The following is a 5,840-nucleotide window of genomic DNA, read 5'->3' on the forward strand; positions in this document are numbered from 1 at the left end:
GAGCGGCTCACCCCCTTGTCACTTAAAGGGCGAAGTCGCCGAAGCGAGTCGAAAGGCCAAAGAGTCATCTTTGAAGGCTACTATGCATCCTTATTCAGTAGAGTGTAAGGTAGGTTTGGGTATAGTAGGACTTGAACCTGCGACCGTTAGGTTAAAAGCCCAATGCTCTACCAATTGAGCTATACACCCAAAAAAAGATGTAGTAGTAAATAAGGATTGGTACGGAAAAGAGGCTGGCCCCCATTCTTCTCATCATATTAAAACAGCACGGCTCTGTATGAGGCTCGTACAGCAGAGCAAGCGGAAGAAAACATAACGTCGCGCGTTAGCACTCCTGCAAGAAAAGGGATGCGCTAAGGCGCAAGGGCTTTCGCGCAGCTGCTACGCCCTTGCTTCTTGCCCCTTATTTCAAACTCAACGAAAGCCTTGATCGATATGAGAAAGATGGGCTCAAGCACCTAACCTATATAAGGGGCTTGGGCTCGAAAGCCGGCCTTACTCAACAAGCACCTTTCTTAGTAAGGTTGCTTTTTCCACTCATTAAAGATTCTATCTACAAAAGAAGGTAAAGGGGGGATACTCAGATTACTCTCACTGACACCAGAGAAGGTGAGGTCGTCTTTCTTTCCAGCCGCCATACGGTTCGCCTTAAAGCCTTAAGGAGAAGGGGAGGAGCAGTTATCTATGTAATTACGTTGTTGGCTGTTGATCCGGTCGAGCACTCTCTTTTCTTTGTCCAATTCCTTCTTACTAAACAAGACTGACTTCTTACCAACCTGCGAAGGGTTGTGAGGCTGGACCAGGTATGAGGAATGAATCTATATCTGTGCACGAAAGTTGCTGGCCGGCGGCCCCTCAACTGTTCGAGCGTAATGCAGTGGTGTTCGTTCCAATTCGATAAAGGTAGAATGCCTAGTCGAAGGTCCAGTACAGTAGGTAGCAGGCGTGTTCGTTTTGGTTCCCGACCGAGAATGGTAAATAGGCGATGCACCATCTTTGCTGCTACGTATGTTTTCCTTGACTTGACAGATTCATTCAATTGAACCCACACTTAAAGGAGGACCACAAGCTCGGGGCCCGACGAAACAGAAAGTTTCAGCATGTTGAAAATGGGGTTAGCATGAAAGAAAGAGCCCAGCATTCATTTCTGAATGAATATTCATAACTGAGTCTACTAAAAGAGGGACCAGCCTCGTCTTGGTGATTAGAGGACACCTCTGATCGTTCACCTCTAATGTGACACGTTCCCTCCTAGTTATATGATCAACGGGATCAGTCGGCTAGAGAGCGGGGCTATTCTTCTTCCGGGGAGATAAAGTCGTCCCTTCTACTGACCGAACCCTCAGTTCGGGGGCCTTCGTCAACATGTTACGAAGCTCCAGTCTTCGGTGGGTCACCATTACTTGACTTAGAAAGGCGAACATCTGGTCAAGGGATAGCGCAATGCGCCTGGTGCAAATGGCTTTCTTTTTTCATGATATACCAATCAGAATGGAGGGTCCTACCTACGTACATGATTGATAGAATCACTACGTAGGGGGGCGGTCAACTTGATGCGGGAGAGGCATGAGTGCAGTTCAATCTTATGGTGTATTCGTTTGTAGTATGTAGGGCCTCTTTCTCGTTGATCAGTTCGCCTCCACTCTATTGAAAAGTAGGAATTCCTACGGCGGTTTTATCAACGAACGCGTCTCGGGCCGGATTGACTAACCTAACCCACCCTGTTGGAGGCTTTTCCATAGTTGGGTGTCCGCTTTAGTGTGATTTACGAAGGCTAGGCTGGGTTTGGTAATATCCAAAACAAATGAAAAGAGATCGGGGTCGATAGGTGGCATTTGGCAAGGAACTTGATCCCCCCCAAAAAAGGGGGAAGCCGCGGTCGAACTCAAATTCTGGAAATAAGTCGGGGCCCTTTTACCAAGTCTACCAGATAGAAGATGATAGAGGGCCAACTATCGTTGCCTTGCACAAGACGGTGCCCTTTCACTTCGAGTTCCTTCCTTCATAGTCAAATCTGATTATACGCTTTAGCGATGTTACCTACCAAATAAAAGGCCTGCTAGGTGATCAAAATCGCTCAGGTGAGGACTCACTCACTCATCTACTCCTTATCTACTCCTACCAAATAAAGGGCTATAAGATAAGATACAGTTCTTGTACTACTTGATTGACTGGTAAGAAAGAGCTTCCGTAAGAACTGGAAGACTCTTGTATGTACGGTAACCCTCTCTTCCTCTACTGGTGGATTGTTGCACAGAAAGGGCGAAAGAAGGAAACTTTCTTAGCGCGCTTTTCAAGCGCTTAGCTGCTGCTAGTGGCGGGGCGACAAGTCCATGTTGTTCAGTTGGAAGCCTAAGCCAAGAAGGTACGAACGAAGTGAGGGGCCCCTTTAGAAGATAAGGGGCGGCTTTCTTATGGTAGTAATTACAAACATCTCTCCTCTTCTCTTAGCGTGCACAGTTTGCTTACATGCCGCCTTAGGCACATCTCTCTTTCTTAGTTTCATGCTGGACTAATGATAATGAATGAAAGTCAGTCTTTTAGTAAACGTATATAAGCAGCTCTTTAGTGTATAAGCAATTCTTTAGTGGTCGCACCGAAAGTACGGTGGAGGTTGGTTGAAGATGATGTTACGCGGAGTTCAGAACCAGTCTTGAAGTGAATGAATTATAAAAAAGTAAGGAAATGAGACGACTCTTTCTTGAACTATATCATAAACAGATCTTCCCCTCCACGCCAATCACGAGTTTTTCTCTATTCCTCTCGTATATCGTCGTAACGCCCTTAATGCTAGGTTTTGAAAAAGACTTTTCATGTCATTCCCATTTAGGTCCGATTCGGATCCCTCCGTTGTTTCCTTTTCCTTCCGCACCTTTTCCTCGAAATGAGAAAGAAGATGGTACACTTGAATTTTATTATTTAAGTGCTTATTGCTTGCCAAAAATCCTACTTCTATAATTGGTAGGTCACCGGGTTATTTAAAAAAGTCGTGTTTTTTGTGGTTTTCCCATGTTACAACTTCCGTACCAATTCGGTCGATCCGGAATGGATCGGTTAAACATTCCATTAGGTAGCCTGGTCTTGACTCTTCTGTGTGGTATTCATTCTCGTTCGGCTCTTGGAATCACATCCAGCAGTGGTTGGAATAGCTCGCAAAATCCAACCACTTCACCTACTTCATTGCCCCCAACCGTTTCTCGTACCTCTATTGAAACAGAATGGTTTCATGTTCTTTCATCGATTGGTTATTCCTCTCCGTTCGTATCTCTTTTTCCAATTTCGGTCTCGATTAGTTCACAAGATTGAATGGCCAATTCTCCTCCGAACCCTCGATTCCATTGTTTTCCAAGAATGTTGAGCCGGGTATGTAAGCCATGTATCTGGGAGGAACAACAATAAAAGAAGGGCTTTCGGTTTTGGTCTTGCCGCTATTTTCAAAATATATATATAAGAATCCCTTTTTTAAAAGAAAGATTATATATATGTCCAATCTCTAGTGGTGGTGGAACCAAACAAGATGTATGTCGTCCGACCCGACCTCAGACTCTTTCTTCCCGACCTATTTAACTCTCTGGCCATAGTTATTTAGGTGGTATTACGAGATCGAATTCCTCTCAGGAACACACGAAACAAAGATATGAACTGGGTAAATAGAAATGGAAAAGAGATGTTTCTATTTCATCCAAATTAGTTGCTTTTTCTACATCCATATGATCTACTAAAGTAGATCGGTATTGACCATATAATAAAAGTAGATCTTGGTCCATGGAGTCCCAAGAAGGTAAGAACTCCAACCTGCCCGATGCTTCTTCAGCCAAATACGATATACAAGTGGGACCTGCACTATGAGCAAGCTGTGTGAAAAACCGCTTCTTTTTTGTCGATCGAGCCGTTTTTCCTCATTCCACTCGTCCAGCCCTCTTCACGAACTTGTACAATCGATGCCACAAAGATAGCCAACTCTATTATCAAAGAAATAAGGAAAGGGGCGACAATTTGGCACCAGATATCCAGAGGTGTGGAAATAGCAGCTGTGACAAGCAGAAAAACCATCAAAAAACAACGAGAGTTCGTGGAGGTTTTTACAGAAAGATCCCTTGGTTCTGGCAAATGGATCACAATTACAGGTACCTGGGAGCATATCGATGGAATGAACGAAATACGAAGAGTTAACATAATATGGTCATAGATCTTGGCTTCTAACTTGATCATGAGCGAATTTGTTGATTTTGCACCCATGAAGTATGGAAAGTGCCAAACATTGGGAACTACCCGGGGAGGAGTTAGGAACAGGAACAAGGAGAAGCAAGAACCACTTAAATAGAGGAATCGATTGTATTTCGTCCTTTGTTCCTCATAGCAACTGGGGATCAAAAAGCACCAAATTTGATGACTTATTAAGGGAAAGACGAAGTAAGAGCATGCTATTAGAGACGTTGCAACATATGTCGGGAAGGCCACCGTTGATTGTGTACGAACAAAATACGAATCCAAAGGCAGGGTAAGAAAGGGTTTAGCTAATGGAAATATTAACTCTTCCGGGAAACAGTAACGCGTAAACCATGTCAAACCAAGACCAATCAATATCCGAACGGAACGGATTCGAACTTCTCCTAGAATAGTTTCCGGTGCGAAATGAAATTCATAGGATATATATGAGTAATTCAAAGGAAAGATCGAAATATTTGATAGGATTGATTATGTATCAGAACTAAATCACTACGAATCAGAACTAAATCACCACAAATCAGAACTAAATCACTATGAATCAGAACTTGAAAGAATGCATAAATAATGTTATAGGGCTTCCCTGTCGAGAATAAAAAGTTTTTCTCTTAGAGAGGCGTTTTCTTCGCTTAGAAAAGCATTCCTTCTCGACAGGGATTCCCATAACTCTTTTAATTCTCGACGATGTTGCATTTCCAATTGGGCTTGGTGCTTTTGTTTTAAAAAGCCCTGGAAATGCTCTGCCTGGGTCCTTTTTACCTCAAAATAGAATGGGGATGTCTCTCTTTCAAAAGACAAACTTTCCATGACCTGGCATAGAGCAGGGTGATTGAATTCGAGGGGTTCAAGGTGAAATTTGAGTATGGAATCTAGGTCTTGTGGATCAATGAATAATTGGGGATCCTCTCAACCATAAAAAATGAGTTGATAGAGAGAGGAAATCTGGTCGCGAGTTACAAAACACATCTCCGTGTTTAGGAAGTCTCGGACCATTACTTCATATGTGGCTGAATGTATCGGGGTCGTTTTTAGCACTTGATGTACATATTCCACCCATTCTGTGTCCGACTGTTTCAGATAGAACTCTAGAAGGTTTAGTTCCGAGGGAAGAATCCCACAAGGAGAAAGAAGGATATGATTGTTGTTGTGCCAAAGAAGAAAACCCGCGCGCATTATTATAAAGAAAATCACAAACAATTTCAAGTATAAAACGACCCGTTGAAAGGCCGAATTCTTTACATAAAGAAAGTTAAGTCGTTCATCTATATTAAAAAACCTAAGAAGAACAATAATAACATTGAAAAGGCATGACCAGAAGAATTGTGTGAAAGAAGTGAATTTATCTAGTTGAGGCATGATTCATTGAGACAATCAAATTCCCTCCAGAAAGCTGAACTCCGTCAAGCCTGTAGGAGTAGTGAAGAAGTATAGAGCACTTTAGTTGGTTGTTGACCAACGGAAAGCATGGGATCAAAAAAGGCAGAATTGAGAATCTCAAAAAAATCTCTTTCTTTCTTTTTTAGAATAGCGAACACAACTCTGGGGATCATCTTAAAGCGTCTTCTTCTTTGGCTATGTGTTCCTGTATAAGGGAGGCATTTTGATGACGTCAG

General features: G+C 42.8%; 1 non-coding gene and 2 pseudogenes across 1 annotated transcript; 1 reads left to right on the top strand and 2 right to left on the bottom strand.

The window, feature by feature from the left end:
* Nucleotides 1-116: 116 nt before the first annotated feature.
* Nucleotides 117-189, bottom strand: TRNAK-UUU. Its single transcript has one exon. It is a non-coding gene; the product is annotated as a tRNA-Lys (tRNA).
* Nucleotides 190-2,670: 2,481 nt separating this feature from the next.
* On the top strand, nt 2,671-4,277 carry LOC124894385 (annotated as a pseudogene).
* On the bottom strand, nt 3,600-4,698 carry LOC124894384 (annotated as a pseudogene).
* Nucleotides 4,699-5,840: the final 1,142 nt, after the last annotated feature.

This window comes from Capsicum annuum, unplaced genomic scaffold, assembly GCF_002878395.1.
Source record: "Capsicum annuum cultivar UCD-10X-F1 unplaced genomic scaffold, UCD10Xv1.1 ctg73450, whole genome shotgun sequence".
Classification (NCBI taxonomy): Eukaryota; Viridiplantae; Streptophyta; class Magnoliopsida; order Solanales; family Solanaceae; genus Capsicum; species Capsicum annuum.